General features: G+C 41.7%; 1 protein-coding gene across 2 annotated transcripts in view; it reads left to right on the plus strand.

The window, feature by feature from the left end:
- Window positions 1-14,491, plus strand: part of LOC145360489 (putative thiopurine S-methyltransferase) — a 67,448-nt gene that overhangs the window by 24,007 nt on the left and 28,950 nt on the right. The window contains exon 1 of one of the 2 annotated variants that reach the window (XM_080215742.1): window positions 9,009-9,080. The exons of the other annotated variant lie outside the window; for it this stretch is intronic. The gene's annotated coding sequence lies outside the window, so the exon portion shown is untranslated. Of the gene's footprint in view, window positions 1-9,008; window positions 9,081-14,491 lie in introns of those variants that run through there. 2 annotated transcript variants of the gene reach the window in all.

The raw sequence follows: 14,491 nt of genomic DNA on the forward strand, positions 1-14,491 counted from the left end.
TCTGCAGCAAGGAGTTCCACAGATTCACCACTCTCTGGCTGAAGGAATTTCTCCTCATCTCTGTTTTAAAGGATGGTCCCTTTAACTTGAGTTTGTGCCCTCTGGTTCTAGTTTTCCTACTAGTGGAAACATTCTCTCCACGTCCACTCTATCCAGGCCTCGCAGTATCCTGTAAGTTTCAATCAGATCCCCCCTCATCCTTCTAAACTCCAACGACTACAGAGCCAGAGTCCTCAACCGTTCCTCATACGACAAGCTCTTCATTCCAGGGATCATTCTTGTGAACCTCCTTTGGACTCTTTCCAAGGCCAGCACATCTTTCCTTAGATACGGGGCCCGAAACAGCTCACAAATTCCAAATGGGGTCTGACCAGAGCCTCATACAGCCTCAGAAGTACATCCCTGCTCTTGTAATCTCTCAACATGAATGCTAACATTGCATTTGCCTTCCTAACTGCCAACTGAACCTACACATTGACCTTAAGAGAATCTTGAACAATGATTCCCAAGTCCCTGTGTGTTTTGATTTCCTAAGCATTTTCCCATTCAGAAAATAGTCTATGCACTGTAAGGCCTTTGTTTTTATAGCACAACTTACAAAGCCCTGGAACTGGTTTTAACTAGTTGTACAAATAACCAGCCAAGTTCAGTTGAGAGCTGACTCAGCTGATTCCTGTTGCAGGAATGCATGAAAGTTCAGTTTTTAACTTCCCAAATAAGAATTAATTTAGCTAACCCTGGAGCAAGTTCACTGTTATTTGTCATTTATATTAATGATTTGGATGAGAATATAGAAGGCATGGTTAGTAAGTTTGCAGACGATACTAAGATTGGTGGCATAGTGGACAGTGAAGAAAGTTCTCTCCAATTGCAACAGGATCTTGATCATTTGGGCCAGTGGGCTGATGAATGGCAGAAGGAGTTTAATTTAGACAAATGCGAGGTGATGCATTTTGGCAGATTGAACCAGGGCAGGACTTACTCAGTTAATGGTAGGGCGTTGGGGAGAGTTACAGAACAAAGAGATCTAGGGGTACATGTTCATCACTCCTTGAAAGTGGAGTCACAGGTGGACAGAGTGGTGAAGAAGGCATTCGGCATGCTTGGTTTCATTGGTCAGAACACTGAATACAGGAATTGGAATGTCTTGTTGAAATTGTACAAGACTTTGGTAAGGCCACACTTGGAATTCTGTGTGTAATTCTGGTCATCCTATTATAGAAAGGATGTTGTTAAGCTAGAAAGAGTGCAGAAAAGATTTACTAGGATGCTACTGGCACTTGATGGATTGAATTATAAAGAGAGGCTGGATAGACTTGGACTTTTTTCTGTAGAGCATAGGAGGCTGAGGAGTGATCTTATAGAAGACTATAAAATAATGAGGGGCACAGATCAGCTAGATAGTCAATATCTTTTCCCAAAGATAGGGGAGTCTAAAACTAGAGGGCATAGGTTTAAGGTGAGATGGGAACGATGCAAAAGTTTCCAGAGGAGCAATTTTTTTCACACAGAGGGTGGTGAGTGTCTGGAACAAGCTGCCAGAGATAATTATAGAGGCGGGTACAATTTTGTCTTTTAAAAAGCATTTAGATAGTTACATTGGTATGATGGGCGTAGAGAGATATGGGCCAAATGTGGGCAATTGGGATTTAGCTTAGGGGTTTTCTGAAAAGCAAGGGTGGCCTGGACAAGTTGGGTAAATGGGTCTGTTTCCATGCTGTAACCTCTATGACTCTAAGTTTAATGACTACTTACCTCCTTATAACTTACCACTTGAACTTCCTGTTTTTACCCAACTCCAAAAGCACTTCTCACAATCCATCTTCATACTGTGCTGCATTCCAAGGACTAAACCATAAATCTACTAGTCGTCCCTCACTGTGTCTATTGCAAGATATCAGTTGTGATGACCCCACATTATTCAGCAAAATCAGAAGAACAATTCCCATCAAAAAAAACCATTTCCCCTGCAACAGATCAAGGTAGTACCTGCTGTTACATACAGTCTATATTAGCTCCTGTTCTTATTTAGAAACTAAAATATAAATAGTTATGGATTCATCTTCCTGTTGGAACAAATTTGGTTTAAATAGAGAAGAACTTTACACTGAAAAATTGAGAATTAACTCAGGTGATGTGTCATACAACTAGGAGCATTTACAAAGAGCCATCCCTATTGGACAGTAACAAAATAGCCCAAAATTAAAAGGAAAGTTGGAACCAATCCTGGTGAGAAGAAGCAACAGGAAACTATCAATGAGGCCAAACTGAAGACCTCTCCAAGCAAGTTAGAGAAAACCTGGATGATATAAGGAATATAGAGTTTCATGAACTGTGTCCTATCTGCAAGATGGTTAAAATGTAACAAGCATCCTCAGAAATGTTGGCCCTGAGCACCATGGCAACCAAGATTCATTTCTTCATTTGTGAGCTTGTTTAGGCACAGGAAGCTTACTAGGTTTACCTGGAGGCACACGTTTTTTTAATTTGAACTTCATCCTGTCTACCTAGAAGCTCACTTAGTAGCCTGTCACTAGCATTAACTGCATTTTGATCAGAAGCATTCTGTCTAACTAATTGTTGTTGTTCATCCCTGTGCTAACCCTTGCACTGACTCACCCCTCACCCTTGATTAATATCATTAGCAGCTACCACATCTGATTTTGGATCTTCTAACTTTGAGGTGCTAGACTTTTTTAAAAATTCTATCCCCTCATGATCAGAAGTATTTACTAATTCTGTCCATCCTGATGTAAACACAGTGAAAAGTCTGACAACACCAGGTTTTAGTCCAACCTATTTATTTGATAATATACTCGCAAGCTTTCGGGTTAGTCCCTTCGTCAGGTGAATGGAGAGTTCTGGCCTCAGACAGAGCATATAAAGCACAGACAGTTTAGAGATTACTGATTAGAATGCAAATCCTTACACCTAACCTGCTGTTCAAGACCTGAAGTGGCTGATAATGTGAGTGGAAGGAGCACTGATCACAGTTTAAAGAGATGTGTATTGTCTCCAGACAGTACAGTAAGTGAGGTTTTGCAAACCCAGGCAAGTCACGGGGGTTACAGATAGTGCGACATGAACCCAAGATCCCTGTTGAGACCGTCCTCATGTGTGCGGAACTTGGCTATCAGTCTCTGTTCAGCGACTCTGCGCTGTCGTGTGTCGTGAAGGCCGCCTTGGAGAATGCTTACCCGAAGGTCAGAGGCTGAATGCCTCATTGTCTACCTGATACGTTGCAAGAAAGGATGTCCCGAAGCATGTTACATTGGGGAGACCATGCAGACGCTACGACAACGGATGAATGAACATCGCTCGTCAGTCACCAGGCAAGACTGTTCCCTTCCTGTTGGCGAACACTTCAGTGGTCACGGGCATTCAGCCTCTGACCTTCAGGTAAGCATTCTCCAAGGCGGCCTTCACGACACACGACAGCGCAGAGTCGCTGAACAGAGACTGATAGCCAAGTTCCGCACACATGAGGACGGTCTCAACAGGGATCTTGGGTTCATGTCGCACTATCTGTAACCCCCGTGACTTGCCTGGGTTTGCAAAACCTCACTTACTGTACTGTCTGGAGACAATACACATCTCTTTAAACTGTGATCAGTGCTCCTTCCACTCACATTATCAGCCACTTCAGGTCTTGAACAGCAGGTTAGGTGTAAGGATTTGCATTCTAATCAGTAATCTCTAAACTGTCTGTGCTTTATATGCTCTGTCTGAGGCCAGAACTCTCCATTCACCTGACGAAGGGACTAACCCAAAAGCTTGCGAGTATATTATCAAATAAATAGGTTGGACTAAAACCTGGTGTTGTCAGACTTTTCACTGTGTTTACGCCAGTCCAACGCCGGCATACCCACATCATCCTGATGTATCCAATGCTTGTAATTTCTCTGAAATATCTGTAGATAATTTCGATCTAACCTCATTCGTTACAGAAGTATCTAAAGGAGTTTTCTCTAAACTAGATTATAAAAGAAATGGACTCAGAATGTCTTCAGAATCTGAATCACTTGAGGAAAAGTCATCAGTTATAGACTGCCAATGTCCCATGATACTGATGATTATTTTGTGCCCTATATAACTTCAAGTGGTTAACATAGTACAAACCAGTTTTCCCAGTATCGAATAACAATTTGTACACAGATGGGCTTGCTTTGTGAACTATGACACGAGGACCTGAAAATCTAGAAGATAAAAATGTACAGGATTGTAAAGATGAAGCATCACCTTCTGCCTTGCAGCATTTTCAACTGGATTTACCTTGCTATCAAAACAGGCCTTGTTCCTTGTTGTTTCTTTTGTCTCATCTTGATAGCTGCTGCCATATGTACAGCCTGTGCAGTCTCTAACCATTGCTGCATTACCTTTTCATGATTAAGAACTGTGAGTTCTGGTTCTGAACATTTAACCGCAACAGATAGTCAACACCTCTCAGAGGATGCCCAGTCATTAGCATGTGAAATGTATACCTGATGGAACTAGAAACAATGTTTTGGATTATCATTAGAACAATAGGCAACACTGTCTATGCCTGTGTCCTAGGTAGAATTGTTTTGATGGACCATCTTCTTAATCATACTCTTTAAAGCATGGTTCATTCGTCCCACTATCCCACTAGACTATGGATGATATGCTATGTGGAACCTCTGAGTAATTCCAAACATTTTTGTAACAATTTGCATTACTCCCTGTGGTCTGATTCTACATTCTGCGGTAACCCCTACCTTGTAAAAACCTGTTGAACCAAAATTTGAGCAGTGGCTTTAGCAGTATTCAATCACACAGAAAATGCCTCAACCTATTTTGTAAAGGGGTCAATGATAACCAGAGCATACGTGTAACCCCACCTTGCATGGTGGTAGTGGACCAATGTAATCAATTTGAAGTTTAGACCAAGGTCCCTCTACATGCGAAGTATATTGTAACATTGGATGGCACAGTGATTAGCACTGCTGCCTCAGAGTGCTAAGGACTCGGTTCAAGTCCCGGCTTGGGACACTATGCGGAGTTTGCACATTCTGGTGTCAGCAAGGATTTCAAATGTCTGCATGGATTTCCTCCGGGTTCTCCAGCACTCCGAAAGACGTGCTGGTTAGTTGCATTGGCCATGCTAAATTCTCCCTCAGTGTACCCAAACTGGTGCCAGAGTGTGGCAACTAGGGGACTTTCACATTAATTTCATTGCAGTGTTAATGTAAGCCTACTTGTGACATAAATAAATAAATAACCTTTAAATAAACATCCTTTTTTGTGCATACCTATCAGATTGTTCTGTGCACAAATCAAACAGTTCTCAACATAATACCTCACATCATTACTGAGATTAGGCCACCAACACAACCTCTTAATCCAATCTACTGTGGTATCTATGCCTTGATGACCATGTCCATCATGACAGTGGTAAATAATTTGATTCCTATCCTGTCTTGGTGCTACATACTGTCCCTCTTTCAGAATCACCCCACCTTTCAGTTGTAATTTATCCTTTTATCTATCATAGGGAGCTGGATATAGCCTTTGCTGCATTTGTTTTAAATCAGTATCTCAACTCTGAGACAATTTCAAATCTTCAAAATTAATTTGACTGACTGTAAAAGCATTAATTTGATCCACAACGGAGGCTGCCAAAAATCTCTTGAATGAGCCCCTTGTTTTGCCAAATCATCAGCCCTGACATTACTTCTTGGTGAAGTTTTGTGGTGGCCTTTACTTTAATAATTCCAAATGTCCTAACATTAGCCTTCCGGAGAATAAATTTTAACAAGGCTGCAGAAAGTAATGGTTTTCTATCCACAGACACAAAACCACGAGTCTCCCATAGTGGCAGAAAATCTGTTAAGTTATTACAAACATACATGCTGTCAGGGTACATGTCTATTGGAGGTGGGAATATATCAGGATGGCTTACTATATAGACTGTTGCTGGTAATTCTGCCATCTGGGCACTCATGTTACTGGGCAATTTTAAAGTTAATTCCAGGAGTAACTTCCCTTGCTGGTCCTCTACATATATCCCATTGCATGTCTGTCTCACACCATCCATCACCCTTGAAGATCCATCAACATAAACATGTCATAATTGCTTACATTCTCTTTTGTGCACAGCCATCGGTCGTCCCCCTTGTTGTTTGGCACAAACGATCCCTTGGGATCATTAGTTGCCGCTATTTGATATTCATGACGTTCAGCCCCATAATGAAGATTATCAGCTGGAAAGGTGGGTGCTTTGGTCCCTTTATCCATGATATCCGTGCCTTGAACCAAAAGAGTACACCATGCTAAAGCCAATTATACATGCGAAGAATTATACTGCCCAAAACACTGTTAAAAGATAGCACTAACAGGCAATAAATCCCTGTTCTACTGGAATAAGGAGTCAAGAGACGTAAGTCACAGGTCCCAGTCTGTTGTGTATTTCCTGTAAAAGAGCAGCTGAGAGAGTCAAATCAGTTGCTGCCACTTCCAATGCAAATGGCAGATCAAGATGCTGGTGCTGGACCCAAAGCACGTTTTAAATCAATACTGCCTGTATGTGCAGCTCAGTGCACAGCCATGGAGCATTTCTGCGCAGCGGCTTTGACAATGGAGCCACTTTATTTGCAAACCCACCAATATGAATCCAACCAAACCAAGGAAAGATTGAGGTGCACCAACATCCTTTGGAAGAGGCAGTTGTAAGATAGAATCAATTCGTTTTTGTTCAATCTCCCTTGAATAACAACAATACCCAAATAGACTACACAAAATCGCATGATTTGAACTTTGTTAGGATTAACATTACAACCTAAATTAGTGAGGAGGATAAACAATTTATCCCAACAACTGGAGATGTTCTGATTTCGTTTCAGTTTGTAATGAAAGATCATCAACGTACTGAACTGAACATACAGGTTGTGAAAACCCCTCTAATCCTGCAGCCATGCGACAATGAAAAGTGTAAATCTGCCACTGTCGTCAAGTTTCCTATCCAATATTTACCCCTCAGTTGACTACGAGTCAAACTGGACATAAGTGGCAATGAGATAATGCTCAGATGTTCTGTTTCAGTTATATTGACTGAAGGATAAATATTGGATAAGACATTGGAGACAGTGGCAGACTTACATTTTGTGGAGCCCCATGCTCACCTTCATTTATAGGGCCCTCCAAATTATGCCATGCCTCTTTTCACTAATGACCAGCACAGAGATATTGGACTCTGTTCAACTTCTGATAGGCAATACAGAATACTACCGGTGAGCTGTATCATTTTATTAATTGTGCAGCTTAACCATGCACTGCTGAGAAAACTAATCTGAATGAACTGGAGATAATTCAAGCTGATGCTTTGCAATTCATTAGATAACACTGAATTGGTTGGAGACACCAGACTTGCAAGATTGCTAAATAGTTTACCCAAAGAATATTGGTGTCATAGAATCATTTACCATGGGAAGCTCTTAAAGTAGGTAGTATAATTGGATTCGAGAGGCATTTTTAGGTCTCAGAAAGGTTTGGCAGATCTGGTACTCCTTTCGACGACTGGCATCTCGCACATCACCTTGATGATCTTGACAATCACCTCACTGCTGGCTCAGTTTGCTGGTTTTGGCCTGTCCTCAGTCCTGACTGGGGGGGTTGAATCGCTTTCACCCCTGTTCATCTCAATGGCCAGTGCCACAAACATACCTCGAACACCTCACCTCACTGTTGGCTCAGACTGCCTGGCTATGGCCTCGCCTGCAGTCGAGTCACCCTCACCCTTTCTCCTCTTGACCATGCCTTGCTATTGGCTGCCTTGCTATGGCCGCGATTGCCCAGTCCTGGCCTGGGGGTTGAGTCACCCTTGCTCTAACTTCGTCTTGCTGCTGGCTGCCTGGCTATGACCTGCTCAGCCTTCCTCAGTCCTGGCCTGGGAGTTGAGTTGCCCCACTGCTCCCCTCGACGACCGGTGCTTGGCACTTCACATTGACGATTACTTGTTCACCTCACTGCTGGCTCAGGCTGCTTGGTTATGGCCCTGGGGTTGAAGAATTGTGAAAGCTGCTGCTTTCTTCACCAAAACGTAGGAGATCTCTGCCTTGACTGCTGCATTTTTGCCTCCTTATCACTTCAACAACTTTGGTTGAGTTCCCTTTGAACGGGAAAATACTAATTCAATCAGAGTCTGATGTCACCTTGCACTACCTGAGATGCAGAGCTATCAGCTCTGATTGACACCCAAGAACTACCCAGAAACACTAACCAGCACAGGGCCCACCCTCCACCCTATTGATAGGGGCCCTGTGCCTAGACACAATAGAACATTGAACATTACAGCGCAGAACAGGCCCTTCGGCCCACGATGTTGCGCCGACCAGTTACAAAACAATGACCCACTAACCTAAACCAATCCCTTCTCGTCCATAAACCTATCCATGGATCTCTTAAACGCCCCCAAACTAGGCGCATTTACAACTGCAGCAGGCAGGGCATTCCAATCCCTCACCACCCTCTGGGTAAAGAACCTACCCCTGACATCTGTCCTATAACTACCACCCCTTAATTTAAAGCCATGCCCCCTCGTGCTAGATTTCTCCATCAGAGGAAAATGTCTTTCATTGTAAGTCCGCGCTTACTTGGAGAGCTTTGCTTCCTTTGAAAGTCCCTGTAACCCTCCACCACCTTCCTTTTCAGATAACAGTCTAATCCCCTGTTCCATGCCTGACTCGAACAGACCTTTCCCATACTTTTTGGCCAGTAAATTCCAGGTCTTGACCGCTCGCTGTGTGACAAGCTTTAGCCCCCAGGAGTCACCTTTTGCTTCTTTTGTCAGTTGCTTTGAATCACCGTCCTCTTGTTCCTAGTCACTGCGTGATTGGGAACAGCTTCTCCCTCTTTATCTTACCCAGCCCCCTTCATCATTTTAACAGACTAGCAGCTTAATATTGCACCCTTCCCAGCTAGGAGGTGCTGCAGAGCCTGTAACTGTCGTGGCTGTCCAGAAGCAGGAAATATCTTCTCACCTATATAATGTTGCTGAGCTCACACCCTGTAAACTTCTTACTGAGAAGAGTTGAATGCAAATAACTGGCAACTTTCAAGTACAGGTAATGAAACATTTCACCATGATCCTTTATAATATATAGACTTCTGGAACTATGCAATGTGATAAGCTTTTTGTTGTATTCTGGAGAAAAATCACAGAATTGTTAAGGATCAATTTGTCAACATGATCTGAACTGGCTTTCCAAATGAGCATAATGACTTAGTGCCACTTCTCCTTCTCTGCCGCCGCCCCCGCTTACCCTTATACATTGTTTCTAACAATATCTTATTAATTTATTGTGAAGGAATGGGATTACTTCTGCCAATTGGGCATGATGACAGGTTTACAAGCTGCCAATAAATTCAGTGCCCCCATGTACTGCAGTGTGAAGCTGCCCCAGCCTAAAATGTACAAGTTTGCTGACGGACTGATGCTTTTGCAGTTGTTGCCTGAAAGTTGTCAGACCCGGCTCTGTCTTTCTAATTTTTTTCGCCGAGTTTTCTAGATTGATGCTTCATTTTGCTGTCTGGGCAATGCAATTCTGGATATCCTCCAACAGTCCTGCTCCTCCCGTGTGGGAATACGTACATTTCACTTTATCAGTGTGATCATTTCCCCACCATTTGTTTGGCTTTCTGCCATTCAGTTGACCAACTGGCTTTATTTATAAGGCAAAGTTAGGACTCCTGCAATGAACAGGTTTCATTTGACGTTGAGTATTTCCAGTGTTTTCTCATTTATATTCATCTCTTCTTTTGATTTTTGTAATCATGGAAAACCTGTCACTTTTACTTGCTGATTTTTTCACTGTGTCGCAATAATGTAAATTGTTTAAATGGTTAAGCAAACAGTAAGGTGACCAATTGCAACTCGAGACAGAATGTGAGCTTGGGTATTTGGTAAGTGAGGGGATTTTAAGGGTTAACTCTAAAGGTCAATATCTTACCAAATCTCATCTAATTCTAAAATCTTGGGGCCATAACTTCCTCAGAATGGCAATCTGCATCAGAAATTGCCACTCTATATTCACTTATGTCTGACAAACTCCTTCCATGCTTGTCTCTCCTGACCTTCTAAGTGATTTCAGACGGGAGTGGTTGGGGCTGGAGCTCAGACGTTGGGACAGGTTGGAGGGAGCTGGACATTGTTGCACAAACCTGTGTGTTTTAACCTCTGCAATGAATAAAGACACAAAATCTGCTTTAAATACTTAAAGACAATTTCTTTATTCTGTAGCTACTTAAACAATAGTAAATACTTGCAACGTATAAACCAAATACTCACTATCTGTTCCTTTACTTAAACGGGCAGCATGGTGACACAGTGGATAGCACTGCTACCTCACAATGCCAGGGAGCCGGGTTCAATTCCAGTCTCGGGTGACACTCTGCACGTTCTCCCCTGTAATGCATGGGTTTCCTCTGGGTGCTCTAGTTTCCTCTCATAGTCCAAATATTGGTTGATTGGCCATGCTAAATTGCCACTCAGTGTCCCAAGATATTTAGGTAGGAGGGGTTAGCAGGATAAATATGTGGGGTTACGGGGATAGGGCCTGGGTGAGACTGTTGTTGATGCAGGCTTGATGCACTGAATGGCCACCTTCTGCACTGTAGGGATTTTATGTTTCTATGATTAAGGTTGATTTCCACTTGCAATTAAAACCTGGACAGGATTTTGTCACGTGAAATCAACGCTTTGTTATCTTCTTCCAGAACTTGTGTCTCCTTATGAGCTTGGTCCCCAGGTTCTTCATACTGCCTTCTGAACAAGCTCTTTGAGTTAGCATAATTAAACTCCAAAAGTTTCTTGGTGATCAGCCAATGAATTGATCACAGACCCCAATTGCACTGTTCAATTAGGCCAATCAGATAGAGGTATTGGTCACTCCAGACTCCATCATGTTTAAGCCTTTGCATACAGTTTACAATCCAATATCCATATAAGGAACACTGGCTCCACAAGTCTATAAAGAACTCCTCCCTACCAAGGATAAGCTGTTACGTCTGACAGTGTGTGTGTCCTTTGATATATTCCAGGCCAACTGGCCACAAGAAATCCCAGCACAGTAAAAAAAAAACTTTAACCAAAAATCAGGTTTGTTTGATTGAAAATTTTTCAGCATAATAAAAGTTAAATCTCTGCTGACCATAAGGTATAGCATCAGAAGTAGGCCATTCAGCCCATCAAGTCTGCTCCACAATTCAATCATGGCTGATATGATTCTCATCCCCATTATCCTGCCTTTTCCCATAACCCTTGATCCCCTTATTGAACAAGAACCTATCTATTTCTGTCTTAAAGACACTCAATGATCTGGTCTCCACAGCCTTCTGTGGCAATGAGTTCCACAGATTCACTACCCTCTAGCTGAAGAAATTCCTCTTCATCTCTGTTTTAAAGGAACATCCCTTGAATCTGAGGTTGTGCCCTTGAGCTCTAGTCTCTCCCTCTCCACATCCATTGTATCTAGGCCTCTCAGTATCCTGTAAGTTTCAATTAGATTCCCCCCCCCCCCCCCCCCCCCCAATCCTTCTAAACTCCATCGAGTACAGAGCCGGACTCCTCAACTGCTCCTCCTATAACAAACCCTTCATTCCTAGGATATTTCTTGTGAATCTCCTCTGGACCCCCTCCAAGTCCAGCACATCCTTAGGTATGGGACCCAAAACTGCTCACAATATTCCAAACAGGGTCTGACCAGAGACTTATACATCCTCAGTTGTACATTCCTGCACTTATGTTCTGTTCCTCTAGAAACTAATGCTAATATTGAATTTGCCTTCCTACCTACTAACTGAACCTGCATGTTAACCTGAAGAGACCCCTGAACCAAGACTTCCAAAGTCCTTTGTCCTTCAGATTTTCAAAGCCTTTCCCCATTTAGAAAGTAGTCTGTGCTTCTATTTTTCCTACAAAAATGCATAACTTGTGACTTTCCCATGTTATATTCCACCTGCTACTTCTTTGCTCATTCTGCAACATGTCCAAGTCATTCTGCAGCCTCCCCATTTCCTCAACACTACCTGTCCCTCTACATGTCTGTGTATCAAATTTAGCAACCATGCCCTCAGTTCCATCTTCCAGATCATTAACATATATAGTGAAAAGTTGTGGTCCCAACACTGATCCCTGTGGAACACCGTTAGTCACCAGTTGCCATCTTGAAAAGGACCCCCTTATCCCCACTCTCTGCCTTCTGTCTGTCAGCCAATCTTCTATCCATGCCCAGTACCTTGCCTCTAACACCATTGGCTCTTAGCTTATTTAACAGCCTCCTGTAATGCAACTTTTCAAGGGCTTTCTGGAAATCCAAATAAATCACATTCACTGGCTCTCCTTTGCCTAATTTACCTTTTTATATATCTAAGAAAATTCTTGCAATCTTATTTTATATTACTAATTTCATTTTCTCCACCCTTGTTTTTTTAGTTGTCCTATGCTTGCTTTTAAAGGCTTCCAAATCCTCCGGCTTCCCACTACTCCTTGCCTCACAGAATGCTCTTTCCTTTACTTTTATGCTATCCCTAGCCATGGTTATTTCGTCCTCCCCTTAACCTGCTTCCTGTGCTTGGAATGAGTTTATGTTGTGCCTTCTGAATTATCCCCAAAAACTCCTGCCACTGTTGTCCCACAGTGTTTCCTGCTAGGCCCCCTCTCCAATCAAATCTAGCTAGCTCCACCCCCTAGCCTTGTAGTTTCCTTTACTCAATTGTAGCACCATTATATCTGATTCCAACATCTCCCTCTCAAACTACAAAATGAATCTTATCACAGTGCGGTCACTGTCCCCAAGGGGTTCATTCACCTTAAGTTCTCTGATCAAGTCTCCTTATTACACATCACCAGATCCAGAAGTGCCCGTTTCCTGAGTGGGCTCGAGCACAAGCTGCTCCAAAAAACCATTCTGTAGACATTCCACAATTTTTTTATCTTGGGATCCGCTACCAACTTGATTTTCCCAGTCCATCTACATATTGAAATCCCCTATGATTAATGTTGCCTTTCTTACATGCCTTTTCTATTTCCTGATTTCTTTTCTGTCTGAAATCTTGACTACCGCTTGGGGGCCTGTATATAACTCCTATTCAGCCTCCTCTTGATCCTTGAAGCCACAGGCAAAATGGATCACTTACCCATTACCAAATCCAAGCGCAAGTGGAACTCGAACCTCAAACTAATCAACTAAATTAATTCAATTTACATAACATCGATGTTACATACCTACATTACTTAATGTATTACAAATAACATTATTTCTTATGCAAGCATATTTCCTCATTCAACCATTTGATTATCTCTTTCTGCCATGTTAAATTTTATTGTTACACAATTAAATACAACAAACTACAAAAGATTGACAATACTTCAGCATAAGATACTAATCAGACCCAAGGATGAATTTGTAAGTTGGAGCCCCAGTTCCAGAAATCATCCCACCAACTCATTTCCTTTATATTCTTAATATCCTGATTAATAGCTTTAGCAGTCTGTTTCACGTGAATGTAAATTTGATAAGCAGTAGCTAAATGTGTTTGAATGTACTCCAAATGTTCAGCTAATAGGTTGATAGTAGTATTATATTTTTCAAAATGTTAAATGTATTTTAGAGAAATCCAATATAATTGATAACAATTCATAATGACTATTGTCATACAGTATCCTGTTCAGGTCCGTTATTACAAAACCATGTTGAAGTCCAAGAGAATTCACAAGTCAAGAATATATCATTGATGGAGATGAGATAGTCAAGTAAAATTCAGTTTCAAATTCAGGTGTACAATGTTCCAAAGAAGGTACTGAAGAGATTGGCTTAACTGTTCATTGTGCTTGATATCTAAGATGATCCTTACCTCCATAATGAACCCCTTTGCAAACACCCCATTCACACTTATCAGGAATTTGTATGGAATTTGAATTTGACCAAACTCATCTTGTGGTGAATAGGTTCTACATAACATTGCAAATCGTACACAGTTATCACTATAAGGTATTACAGGCCGTGACATAATTAAACCTCTTATAAACCGAAACATAGTACATTGGGTTTGATTATACTATTGTATAGTAAACTCATATTTAGACCTATATCGGCATCCAAACGTAATTGTTGCATCTGGATTCACCCATTAATGTCCATCTTCATACTGTGCTGCATTCCGAGGAGTAAACCATAAATCTCCTAGTTGTTCTTTGTTACGTCTGTTGCAAGATATCAGTTGTGCTAACTCCACATTATTCAGCAAAATCAGAAGAACAATTCCCATGGAAAAAGCCATTTCCCCTACACAGATTAAGGTGGTACCTGCTGTTATGTGCAGTCAATATTAGCTCATTTGGAAATGAAAATATAAATAATTATGGATTCATCTTCTTGTTGGAACATATTTGGTTTAAATAGAGAAGAAATATACCCTTTACGCTGAAAAATTGATGACCACTTCAGATGATGCGTTTTACCACTTGGAATATTTA

Source organism: Carcharhinus amblyrhynchos, chromosome 2 (assembly GCF_965287045.1).
Source record: "Carcharhinus amblyrhynchos chromosome 2, sCarAmb.v2.hapA, whole genome shotgun sequence".
Lineage (NCBI taxonomy): Eukaryota > Metazoa > Chordata > Chondrichthyes > Carcharhiniformes > Carcharhinidae > Carcharhinus > Carcharhinus amblyrhynchos.